Here is a 13,899-nt window from a genome sequence, read left to right on the forward strand (position 1 = left end):
GTCTTTTATATGTGCTGATCCCTAGCCAGAAATTACCCTCTTCAGAGGAGGCTTCTCTGTAGCAGGTTTGCCTGTCCACACTGTGGCCCCTCTACCTTCAGCCAAAGACAGGTCTGTCGGGGACTGGACTCAGGAGTGTGGTCTGTGGATAGAAGCAGGAGGGTCAGGGAGACCGAGCCCGTTAACTAGTTGTGTTGCTGCTCTGTGCTCAGACTGCTCTGAGATGCTCTCAGAAATGGTGTTCTGAGTCCTGCTGGTTGTGATGGAGGGAATCTGTGCCCCCTCCTGGTAATCGAGTAGGTTTTGTCCACCAGTCCCTTAAAAGGCGATAAGCATCTGTGGTAGTAATCAGTGAATGCCTTATCCTACAGATGAAAGCAACACTGGGACGTGGAACAAGTGTTAGGATTAGGGGAGGGACGAGTGGGTGAAAGGGGAATAGAGACTCTGAGCTTCTGAGTGCCCCTAGGGGTCCAAGGGTCCAGCTTCTTTCTGGGATTTGCCAGCCAAGCCAAGCAGCACCTGTGCTCAGTTCTGGTTTGGAGCTATGCCACTGCAGTGGGGGAATTGAGGGGCACCATGTTGGAAGGAACGGGACATAGGCTTTGAATCAGGCCTGAAGTCAGGTCCTGGCTTTTGTCCCTTATCAGTTAACCTCTCTGAACCTCACTTTTCTCATCTGGACAATGGAGATAGTAGAGGGTTGTGAGTGAATGAAGTAGTTTCTTTAAAGTACACAGCATTGTCCCTAAAACTCATGTCACTACTGTTATCAATAACCATCTTTGAGCCATGAGAAGCTTTAGATAGTCTGGAAAGCAGAAGGAAAAGTGGGAAAGTGAAGCTTGACTCAGACTAAATACCTAATCAGGGACAAAACCAGAACGCAGCTGTGACTCCGTGTCTGGGACGTCCTCCTGCTCTGACACTCCAGGGGGCAGAGCTATGGTCCACCATCCACCAGGGCATGGCGAGGAGATGCAAAGCCACCTGTGAGAGTCACACGAGGATGTGCAAGTGCCACAGTAGTTGAGAAGTTGTGCTTTTATTTGTCTGCCAAAATTGCCTGTGTCCAGGTTTACTGTGATACCTTTAAGGCAAAGTTTGCCAAATGTGACAAAATTAAAAGGTATACTTATCTGTGGGTGAGCCCTCATTTTGTCATCCTCGCCAGCCGTTATCCAGGGTTCTCAGGAGTGAGAACTTATGGGCAGCCCAGTGCAGAAATGGGGCTGGCTGTGCTGCTCAGGAATCCCAGTAGGTGTCCGTCCCCCCTGGGGCTGAGGACGTGGACTCTCAGTTGCCCTAAAGGCTGCAAGGACGAAGCAAGGCTGGCGATGGCATCTAACAGTCCGTGCTATGGAAGGGTCTCTTCATTGGACACCGCAGTTGGGCTGCCGTGTGTGCAGCTGCCCTGGGGTCTGCCTGCAAAACATGATCCCTGGGTCATTCCCAAGGTCTTACACAGAGACCACCCTTTTCAGTGTTGGCAGTTGCCTGCCTGATGAACTCTTTTTTTTTTTTTTTTTTTTTTTTTTTTTTTTTTTTTTGAGACAGAGTCTCACTTTATTGCCCAGGCTAGAGTGAGTGCCGTGGCGTCAGTCTAGCTCACAGCAACCTCAAACTCCTGGGCTCAAGCAATCCTCCTGCCTCAGCCTCCCGAGTAGCTGGGACTACAGGCATGCGCCACCATGCCCGGCTAATTTTTTTTGTATATATATATTAGTTGGCCAATTAATTTCTTTCTATTTATAGTAGAGACGGGGTCTCACTCTTGCTCAGGCCTGATGAACTCTTAAACAGGCATGATATTGAAGCTCCAGGGACTTAGAAACCGATGTAATGATGTTCACATAAGGCTTTACAGTTCTGTTTTGTCTAAGTTGACCATAAGCTTGAATCCTACCATGTTCTGCCTGTCTTCCGGCTGGTCTTGGGTCTGGCAGTCAGGTACCCCCATACCTGCCAGGGGTGCATTTTGACACACCATGGTTGTCTTGATGTCTTATTTTCTAGGGCATCCTTGGCATTTGTCAACCAGGTGTACTGGCCATTTTTTTGTGATGCGCTCAGCAAGCAGGATTTGAGAGATGTGCTTTGCCCAACTCCAGAAGATTAAGATGTGTGACTGTTGCACACTGGGGCCTTCTGAATGTTGGACACAGGGCACTTAGCACTCCCGTGAGGAACCAGGCTCAGGACAACAAGTGGGAAGCCAGGGCTGCCCTTTCCCCTATGCCCGGCTGCATAGCCAGACCCAGGCCGATGTAGAGGTCAAACGAATGCCAACAGTTGGTAGCCGAGCAGCCCTCGTGTGGAGAAAACTTAAATATTACAAAATCACTCATTTTCCCTTGGTGACATACAATGCCCTTCTGAGGAACCAAGGCTGTTCCAGAACCCTGTTTCTAGTTCTGTTTAAACCCACCTCACGGGGTGGGCTAGAACACTGAAAATGAAAGTGAAGATTAGTAATCAGCATTTTTGCAGGTCTGCAGATTTTTGTGAATGCTGTAAAGCACTCATATCCTAAGCATCTCATTTTTCTTTCAAAGTTAAAACAAGCTGACCAGGTCTTATTAAACGATTTACTTTTGTAACCTTACTAGCCTGTAATTGCCTCCCTCTTCCAGAAGACGTCACTAGGAATGAAAAAGGCAACAGTCTTTGGTGAAGATTCCTGTATTTTAGACAGCACTTTTGCAGTTGAATCGGGGAAGTTTTATCTAATTCATCTCCATTGAAAGCTGACCCCTTAGCTGGGGTTATCCTTTTATGTCTTAATGATGGATGAGCCTGGACTCTACCATAAAGCAGATAATTGTATGTTGTTGACTTTTACCTGGATATGGAACCATGACATTGTAGCACTCTTAAAATTGTAACTCTTTCCCTTTGGGAAGGGAACTGGAGATAAATTATTATCCTTATCTAAGATAAGAGAAAAGGCATATTCTATGCCTTTACCAGTACTTTGTGGTTGATCTCAGAATATACTCAGCCTTTATTCCTTCTTCCAATTAAGCTTTAAAAAATGGCTAACATAGGCCTTCTAAACCTCTGCTTAGTAAGCCAAGGGGAGTGTATCATGTCTCTCATTTACTAGGTGCAGAAAGTGTTACTTTATAGTGATTCCTGAATTACACGTGGGCAAGAGGTTGGTTGTAGTAGTTAACCCCTGTTCTTGTTCCAGTAAACAAGATTTTGGCAAAAGAATTGGTACATAGGAGAAATCTTACCCCTGTCAATTCCAGAAGAGGAACTGCTGATCGTAAACGTGTGGTGGAATTCACATGTAAAGAGACTCCTTTGGAAAGTTGTATGTGTGCATGGAGTTTTGCTTTTCCCACAAACCTAGACCTGAATCCTCTAGTACCCTCCCTCCCGGCAATTCTGCACTGAGCCCTTTTGTCACTGAAACACTTTTAATTTGCAAGGACTAATGAAGTCATTCCAGATTGCCCACCCTGGGGCCTAGCTCTATGCCAGCTGCTGTGCCCCAGAGGTCTCCAGGGAGGGGAGACAACATCGGGGGAGCAGAGGAAAAGGCCATGAGGGTGTGCTGGGTGTAACATGGGCCCAGGAAGGACAGAGTAGTTCTGCCTGGGGTGCGGACGGAGGGTACCAAGTTAGTAAAGGCTCCTTGGATTGATTCTTGAAAGGTGGTTATTTATTACCTACTTGATGCATCAAGGCATCTTTTTCACATTCCTGCCACCTCGCTTCCTCTCGCCCTGACTCCCACCCACGTGGGCATGGAACGAGGGGTATGTTCTAAGCAGGGGCCATGTGCCAGAATTAGATTTGAGATTGCATCTAACTAGCCAAGGCCCCCTGCTGGGGCAGGTTATTTAGCTTCTCTAAACCTCAAGGTCTTTTCCTGTTGTACTGACTTCCTAAGGTAGATAGGGTGAAATTAAAATACTGTACACAAAGTGCCTGGCACATAGTAAGTATCTGAAAACATCTCTTAAAGTACGTGAAGCGCACAGACTGCGATGTCTACCACTGACTGTCAGAAGCACTGGCCCAAGCTCTGACATCTGCTTTTCCTGCACAAAGCTCTTGGGATGCCTAGACTGCAGCAGAGAAGAACCAGTGTGACCACACCATGCATTAGGGCAACACATTTAAATGCAGAAATCCACTTCAATTTTGAGGTCACATTCTAGTTTACAGTTGATGTTTAACTGTTTTTTAGGACAAAGACACAGACCTACAACTGCCAAACCAACCTATACAAGTTGATATTTTGTTGTAAACTTTCTATTGCAGTTTGACATACATACAGAAATGAATGAAAATGCTAAGTACTGCTCACTGAGTTTGGAAAAGTGCAAATACCTGTGTCACTAAGTCAAAGAAATAGACTATTTAGCCCAAGGGTACCCATATCCTTCTATCCGCATAGATTGGTTTTGCTTGGTTTTGAACTTGACGTAAATGGAATTGCATGGTGTGCACCCATTTGTGTCTGGCTTCTTTGACTCAACATTCCATGAGATTCATCCATGTTGCTGTGTGGCTAGAGCTTATGTTTGCTTTACTGCTACACAGTATTCACCCCTTCTGTTGTTGATGAGATGACCAGCTGTTTCAGTGTGGCTGGGTTTCTACGTTAACATTAACGACATCGTCTCCTGGTGCATATACTGTCTCATTCCTGCCGAGTATGTGGCCAGGAGTGGCAGTATTAAGTCCCTGGGCATGTTTTGGCTTTATAGATAAGGCCGAACAGTTTCTACTAGTTTATACTGCCACCCTCCGTGGTACATGAGTTTGTTTTGCTTCCAAAGGTACCAAAACTTACTATTTCTTAAATTTCCATCTCTGTGTCTATCTCCTCAAAATAGCTGTTATTCAGTGCTGTCAAGCAAAATCCCTGAGGGTTACACTAGATTATAAAACTGGAAAATGGTGTCTCCAAGTTTTCAAGGCAGATTTCAATCTTGGGTGATGTTAAAAATAAAACAGAATAGCAGTTCCCCCAGCTTAAAGAATGGCATCTGCTTACCACTGTCCTTTCACATTAAAAAAAAAGTCACGATCTCGCTTAGTTCGCTGCTCATTAGATTTAACAGCTTCTGTAATTTGGGGTTAGACTCTACTTCTAACTGTCTGTCTTGGTTATAGGACAGGGAGGATTTCTGAGAAAAAATTGGTATGCACCAATGAAAAGAGAAGTTTCTTTGTTTTCTTTTGAGTGCAAATGCTACTTTAGGGTTTTTTTTTGTTGTTGTTATTGTTACGGGATATAGGAAAGCTTCAATTTATTCCCTTTGATAGGAGTGGTTAAACTGCCCCTTTGATAGTTTAAATTGTAATTACTGAGTAAATACATATGTTTGTCAGAGTTGAAAGGTCAGACGTCGCTCAGGAGGTCAGGCCTCTGTCTGGCCACAGAGAGGCTATTGTGAGCTGCTGAAATATTACCTCTGCTGTTCTCTGTTCCTGGTGCCCTCAGGCCAGCTTCTGTGGGAGGCCTGTGGTCGTCCATATATTAGATTTCCCCATTGTAGATCAAAGGTAGGTAAAGATTCAGTTCTATTGAATAATTTCTAACAGCATTGCTTTGGGGATTTGGCATCAAGTTTGAATCCGGATACTAATAGTAATGTCATGGGATAGGCCTGCTTGGATTGATTTTATGTGGAACAGGAAGGTATTATACAGCTAAACTTGAAACGGCAGTCTTTCTCTCATTTGGCTTCAGAAAAAGGTTAAGGTCATAGAATTTCTCAATTTTAAGGTGTCCCTGCATAAAATTTCCTTGGCACTTGCTGCTACCGATTCTAGTTTCAATGCTATGAGAGTTGGCGTATGCTCTTACAGTGTTTGGCTATTTTTTGCTTATTATCCATGTTTCATGATGTTCCACAAAAGCGCTTGCACTCTACCGTTTGAATGAGTTTGAGAATTGTGGGTCTGGAAGGAAAGAGCAGTAGTTGCAAAAAGAAAATTGTAATGACAGCAGCCACTGTATGTCAAGGGCTGTCTGTGCCAGGCGCTGTGTCAGCCCCTGAACCTCAGGTCTCCTCCCGGCACATCACAGCGCTGATGCGGGGTTTGGGATGAGCGCACTCTTCCCCTCACAGCCAGGCTCTGCCTGCCGCTGCCCATCGTGGAAGGCTGGTGTTTTTCTCCTCCTTGTTTTGTCTTCTTAAACTTGAGGGCAAGCAGGCATCCTTGGGAGTTGTGACAGTGGTATTGGGGTGATGTCCAAGGTGAGGTTACAGAGTCCAGCTGGCCGTGTGTGGGGACCCACCCTTCGATGCCAGCCTTCTGACACATTGATGTTTCTGATTTTCAGTGTATCTTTTTTTTCCTTTTTATTTCATCATATTATGGGGGTACAAATATTGTTAAGGTTACATATATTGCCCTTGCCAACCCCTCCCCCCCCCCCGATTTTCAGTATATCTTGATAAGCAGGTGTTGAGTCTCTCAAGAAAATGACATATAGTTTTTTTTTTGTTTTTTTTTGAGACAAGGTCTGGCTCTGTCACCCAGGCTGGAGTGCAGCGACATGATTAGAGCTCACTGTAGCCTCGAACTCTTGGGCTCAAGCAATCCTCTTGCCTTGTCCTCCCAAAGTGGTAGGATTATAGGTGTGAGCCACCCACCCAGCCCTTGACAGGCAGATTCTTACTGGTGGAAAAGCAGTTCTCAGTTTGCATATACCTGACTGCATTTCCATACTGTTGTCTTCTGGCATGCCTGAAGCCCTCACACTAGAGATAGCAAATAGATTTTATCCAACCTATCAACTCTAGTTAATTACTAGTGGTTTTCTGGTGCTCTTCAGGATTTTGGGGCTTTAAGCTGGCTCTTTGAAAGGGATAGAAATGCTGTGACCAATTAACAATGTCTGCCACAGGTGTGGGTGGCAAGGGGCACCCAGATCACCACATGTTCCCTTCCTGGCTCCTAATCCAGTGCAGACGGCCGAGCACCACGGACCTAGCAATTGGCAAGCAGGAGCCCCAGACTCGCTGACTTCTCCATAGCTGGTGTCCTGAGATGCTTTCAGACGTGAGAGGCAGTTCAGCACAACGGCTGAGAGCTTGGGTTCAGGTCCTAGGTCCTCCACCTTCCTAGCCTTGGGCCTATGGAGCAAAGACCTGCGAGATGACATACTTTACACTGTGACAAACTAGGTATTTCCTCAGTCGTTACAATTAAACTACCAAAGGGCCAGTTTACTCACTTATGAGAGAATAAATGAAAGCTTCTTTAGATCCCATAATAAAGCTTTGGGCCTCAGTTTCCTCATGTGTGAAACATGAATCATAACAGTAACAACCTCATCTGGTTGCTGTGAGGACTGAATGGGTAACACGTGTAAGGCGCTCGGCGAACGAAGGCTGTGGTCTTCACCACCTCACCACCATGGGCCTCTGTCCACGGCTTCCCGACCTCCTCCTCTGGGCACGGCCGCCTGCCTGACCCTTTTGGGTTGTGCTGCTGGGACCTGATGCCGCTCTTCTGGCAGTGACCTTGAGCTGTTCCTGGGCTGCCTCTTCCCACTGCCTAGATTCCACTTTCATAATAATAATAATAATCACTCCCTTTTATGGGAGTACTTCCTACATGCCAGGCATAGTGCTAAGCCCTTTAGATGTATCATCAAACCTTCCAAAAATTCTAGGAGGGTGATGTTATCATATGCACTTCATAGATGAGTGGGTGCAGAGAGCTTGAGGGACTGTCCCTAGGCCACACCACAGAATCAGGATTGAATTGAACTCAGATGTTTCATAGATATTTTAGAATTTTTCTCTTGGCCAACATTTTCCCATTTTCCTTTGGTCAGGACCCCTCCTCATTTCTCCTTGCCCTTTCTTAGCTCTGATGATTAGATCATCATTATAAAGACATTCCAAGTAGAGCTTTTTTAAAAATGTCCAGGCTAGGGAGTGTCACCTCACCCAGGCTTGAATGAAATCCTATTTTTTCATCAACCTTATGAAATAATTCAAAGGAATTCCAGTAAGTGTCCTTTTAAAAAATCATGTACGTATTTTATGAAGATAATGATTATTATGGTTGTCATTATTGTTATTTTGCTTAGGCTGGTTAAAGTTGCTTTCAGTTGTAGGTAAAAGAACCTCTCCAAGTATAGCTAGTTAAGTAACTAATGGGTGAGGAATAACTGGGTTCATTTGAAGGGGGTTCAAGTGATATTTACTATGTTGTATGTCCCTAAGTCAGTAGTCTCCAACCTCTTTGGCACCAGGAACCATTTTTATGGAAGACAATTTTTCCACAGACCAGGGGATGGAGGGAAGGGATGGTTTTAGGATGATTCAAGTGCATGACATTTATTATGCACTTTAATAGTGCATTTATTATGCACTATTATTACCTGTAATACATAACAAAATAATTACGCAACTCACCATAGGTTGGGGACCCTTGGCCTAAGTGATATACACTAACATTGAGTATTTCAACCAGGACTTTTTTTCCACTTTGACCCTGTGGGGCAAGTTCAAACTCTTCATCAAAGGCTATAAGAAGTTAAAAAAACAAAACAGGGCTGGGCACGGTGGCTCATGCCTGTAATCCTAGCACTCTGGGAAGCCAAGGTGGGAGGATAGTTCAAGGTCAGGAGTTCGAAACTCTGCTCTTGTGAGACCCCGTCTCTACTAAAAATAGAAATTAGCTGGACAACTAAAAATATGTAGAAAAAATTAGCTGGGCATGGTGGCACATGCCTGTAGTCCCAGCTAGTCAGGCAGCTGAGGCAGAAGGATTAAAATGTTCATATCTTTGACATAGCAATCCCAATGCTATAGCTTTTTATTAGGGAAATAATCAGAGCTATGTAGAAAAAGAAACAAATTCATTGCATTTTAATACACTGAGTTTAACACACAGGAGTTTGAGGTTGCTGTGAGCTAGGCTGATGCCATGGCACTCTAGCCCAGGCAACAGAGTGAGACTCTGTCTCAAAAACCAAAACATAGGTAGGAACATGATCAAACTTAAAAGATAAATAATAAACTAGAAAAAAGTATACTTCGAACATATCTGATTTTCAAAGATATTATTGATCTATCAAAACAAGCAAAAATGAAAATCCCAAAAGGAAAAAAGGATATACACATAGCCAATTAACATGTGAAAAAAAATCATTTGCCAATGAAAAGCAAATTAAAATGTCAGATTTCCCCACCCCAACTATTAATTGGGAAAAATTTATCAAAATGATACAGCCCATTGTTGGTGCAAAAGTTGAAGACAGCTGCTGGCGGGAACATGAAGTGCAGTTGATCACGACAACTAGAGTTTCCATGTGTGGTCCGCTCATAGGCAGACCGCCTCTGCCACCAGAAACAGCAAGACCAGCCCTTCCTCTTCCTCCTGCTCACTCAGTGTGAAGACACTGAGGATGAAGGCCTTTATGATGATCCACTTCCACTTAATGAATAGTAAATATATTTTCTCTTCCTTATGATTTTATTAATAACATTTTCTTTTCTTTAGCTTACTTTATTGTAAGAATATGGTATATAATACATATAAATATACAAGGTATGTATTAACTGATTGTTTATGTTATTAATAAGGCTTCTGGTCAACAGTGAGCCATTAATTTTGGGAGAGTCAAAAGTTATATGAGGATTTCAACTGTGCAAGGGGTTGATGCCACTAACTCTCAAGTTGATCAAGGGTCCACTGTAGTACAGTGAACCTTTTCTGGAGCTTGTTTGAAAATATTGATCAAAAACCTTTAAAATGTCATATCTTTGACATAGCAATCCCAATGCTATAGCTTTTTATTAGGGAAATAATCAGAGCTATGTAGAAAAAGAAACAAATTCATTGCATTTTAATACACTGAGTGGGAGAATCTTTTTTTTGTTGTTGTTGAGACAGGGTCTCACTCTGTTGGCCAGACTATTAGAGTACAGTGGCATCATCATAGCTCATTGCAACCTCAAGCTCCTGAGCTCAAGCAGTCCTCCTGCCTTACCCTCCAGAATAGCTGGACTATAGGCGTGCACCACCACGTCTGGCTACTTTTTCTATTTTTTGTAGAGACAGGGTTTTGCTCATTCTCAGGCTGGTCTCGAACTCCTGGCCTCAAGTGATCCTCCTGCCCTGGCCTCCTAAAGTTCTGGGATTACAGGTGTGAGCCACCCTGCCTGGCCAAGAATCTTTTTTTTTCAATTAGCTTTCTTCTTGGAATGAAAGGAAGTATTTAAAGTGATATATATTAGCAATTAACGAGTACTTTCCATACCCAGATGTTTTTCTAATAGCTTTACACATATTAACTCATTTGTGGAGGCACTTACAGAACAGCTGGGGACCAAGAAAGTGGCTATGTGGCACAACGACAGGCCTACACTGGTCTGGTCTCTGGGTTACAAGTAACAGGAAACAACTCAAATTTTATAAAAAGAGGTGGTGGCTCACGCCTGTAATCCTGGCACTCTGAGAGGCCAAGGCGGGAGGATCATTCAAGCTCAGGAGTTCGAAACCAGCCTGATCAAGAGCTAAAAAAATACAAAGAAATTAGTTGGTCAACTAAAAATATATAGAAAAAATTAGCCAGGCATGGTGATGCATGCCTGTAGTCCCAGCTACGCAGGAGGCTGAGGCAGAAGGATTGCTTGAGCCCAGGAGTTTGAGGTTGCTGTGAGCTAGGCTGACGCCATGGCACTCTAGCCTGGGCAACAGAATGAAACTGTCTAAAAAAAAAAGGAAAATTGAAAGATCTGTGAAGTCTTAACGATAGATAATAACAACAGTTAAGATTTATTGAGAGCTTTCTATGGGCCAGGCACTGTTGTAGGCACTTTACATGTATTAATACTTGTAATCTTTAGCCAATACTGTGAGGTACGTACTATTCTTAACCTCATTTTGCAAGTGAGGAAACTAAGGCAAAGAGAGGATAAGAGGCTTGCCCAAAGTTGAAACAGCCAGTGATGACAGCCAGCTAGGTAGCTGGCTCCAGAGCCCAGGTTCTTAACTGGGTTAGTTGGGGTCTGGCAGCATCCCGGAGTTGGAGCAGTGCTACCAAGACATGTTAGCTTGCCTCTTGGAGCTTTCTTCCTATGTGGGCTCCCTGTGTGTTTCCAGAATGGCAGCCCCAAACCCACATTGACCTCACAGCTCACTATTTCAAAGCATCAGAGAAGATCTTCCTAGTGGCCCCAGCTTAAGCCCCAAGAACTGAGAAGTCTGGTTTAGGTAAATGTGCCCTCCCCCAGGACAGAGTTAGCATCCTGAGTACTGAGCAGGACCACTCCAGAAAGGAGGAAAAGTGTTTTCCCAGAGGAAGGGATGCTAGGCAGACACATGTATGTCTGAATGAAGACCAATTAGCTGTGATTAAGGACCAAAGAATTGGTAACAGTTCCTGCTGCGTGCGCAGTGTTTGCAAGGCACTAGGGAGCCACTAAAACATGGTTGTTTACCCCAAGTCAACTGAGGAAAGCACAAAAGAAAGGCAAAAGAAAAATTGCAATAAAGCTTTATACTTCTTGGAAGAGAGACATGAACAAAGAGTGCTGGAGCCCAAGGACAAAGGAATACTGAGTTGAGCATGTGCCAGATCCTGAAGGTGGAAACTAAGGAGTAGTGAACGGTTAACCACCACTGTCTGAATGCATATTGTATATGCCAGGCACTAAGCTAAGCATCTGTATTCATCTATCTCCACTCTGGTATCTGCTTTTTCACAGATGAGGAAACTGATACTTAGAACAATGAAGTAACTTTCCCAAGGACCCACAGTGATGGAGCCAGGATTCAATAGTCTATATCAGGCGTCCTCAAACTACGGCCTGCAGGCCACATGTGGGTGTTTTTGCCCATTTGGTTTTTTTTTTTTTTTTTTTTTTGAGACAGAGTCTCGCTTTGTTGCCCAGGCTAGAGTGAGTGCCGTGGCGTCAGCCTAGCTCACAGCAACCTCAAACTCCTGGGCTCGAGCGATCCTTCTGCCTCAGCCTCCCGGGTAGCTGGGACTACAGGCATGCGCCACCATGCCCGGCTAATTATATATATATATATCAGTTGGCCAATTAATTTCTTTCTATTTATAGTAGAGACGGGGTCTCGCTCTTGCTCAGGCTGGTTTCGAACTCCTGACCTTGAGCAATCCGCCCGCCTCGGCCTCCCAAGAGCTAGGATTACAGGCGTGAGCCACAGCGCCCGGCCTGCCCATTTGGTTTTTTACTTCAAAATAAGGTATGTTCAGTGTGCACAGGAATTTGTTCATAGTTTTTTTTTAAACTATAGTCTAGCCCTCCAACGGTCTGAAGGACAGTGAACTGCCCCCCTGTTTAAAAAGTTTGAGGATCCCTAGTCTATATAAACACCTTGCTGCTGCTAAGAGGAGGGCAACAAAAGTCACAGTCAAATTCATTTTTTCCCTGTACGTAATCCACATTGAAAACAAAAATGTCTTCATTGGTAGCAATCTGATATCATATATCTATAATTAAGACACCATGGTGCACACTGAAGAACTTATTTAATGGACCCCAGCAATGAAGATGTGGTCATTAAAGACTGGAATTTTTCCAACATGCTTTTAAGTATCAACAGCCTGGTGTACAAGTAGTGCCATTTAAAATATCAGAGAAAAAAAAATGCTGGAAAGAGTTCAGATCCAAATAAATACAAAGGCCCTGAAACCACCAAAGGGAAAACCTGATCCAACCTGAGCATACCACACATGGAAACCCCGGAATTGCTGCAGTGCTCTTGGGAATATTCAGTTACAAGGGAGACCCTGCACTGACCCATTTTTGAGGACACAATCAACAGAAGACTGTGTTTGATGGGACGAATTAAATTCCTGTTAATAAGGCTTCTAACTTGGTATGAAAGAGAAGGAGGGAGGGCCAAAGACCCCAGTTGGCTTTTAAGAAATGGATCCCAGTTATTTGGGGGTCTGTAAAAAAAAAAAAAAAAAAAAAAAACAGGAAAAGGGAGACATTGTTTAGAAAAGCTATATGATCCACCCAGCTGTAAAATTCTTTGCTCCAAAGGGTATAGAAAGGCTGAAGAAATGGCAGAAATAAATCAGCAGAAACTTGACACTCTTGAATACCTCTCTACATTCCTTTTACAAATACCCATGACATATAGAAGATTTTAAAGAGTGCCTACTAATTCAAATTTTACTTCCTGTGTGGTTTTCTGGGCTATGCTGCCCTCTATTCTACCAACCAGAAACCATTCTCCCTGTTTCCCCAGACACCCCAACAGAATAAACTGTCCTTTATGCGGTACTCCCATAGGCCCACCGTACAGTATTTCTATTACCGTGTTGTGTTGAAGCTGCCCTCTCCACTAGATTCTTACCTAGCTCTGTCCTCGTCATTTTACTGCATGTAGCAGCTCAGAAAATGTTTCTTAGCTGAATTAAGGAAACACTTCCATACACCTATAAAAACTGCACTGTCTTGTCATTTTGTCTCTGGTCATTTGGGGACTAGGAGTGCCTCAAGTGCAACGCCACTGCCTAGCATGGCGCCTGACAGCTTCAGGTAAATAGTAAGTGCTCAGTGAACGAACGTTTGAGTGGGTAAGCACAGCATTTCTCAGCACATGACTAGGCAGAGAAGAGGTGGGAAAGTAATAAACAGGATTATTGATGGAAGAAAAGCTGTGAACTAGCGACAGATGGTTTATGGGCGTGAGCGGTGGGCAATGGCAGTTTGCGAGGAAAGTAATTTAGCTCCCATGGTCCAGGCTGGGGCAGTTTTTCACAAGTGGAGAGAAGGGGGCTCACATGAACCACATGCGGGTGTCCTCACTTAACCCCACAACCAATCTTGAGACACGTATAATCCCTGCTGCTCAAGAGGAAACACCCGACCGGTTTATTTCACGCCCAAGCGGTCTTCTGTCCAGCGGTCCTTTTCTCCTCCTGGG

This window comes from Microcebus murinus, chromosome 16, assembly GCF_040939455.1.
Source record: "Microcebus murinus isolate Inina chromosome 16, M.murinus_Inina_mat1.0, whole genome shotgun sequence".
Lineage (NCBI taxonomy): Eukaryota > Metazoa > Chordata > Mammalia > Primates > Cheirogaleidae > Microcebus > Microcebus murinus.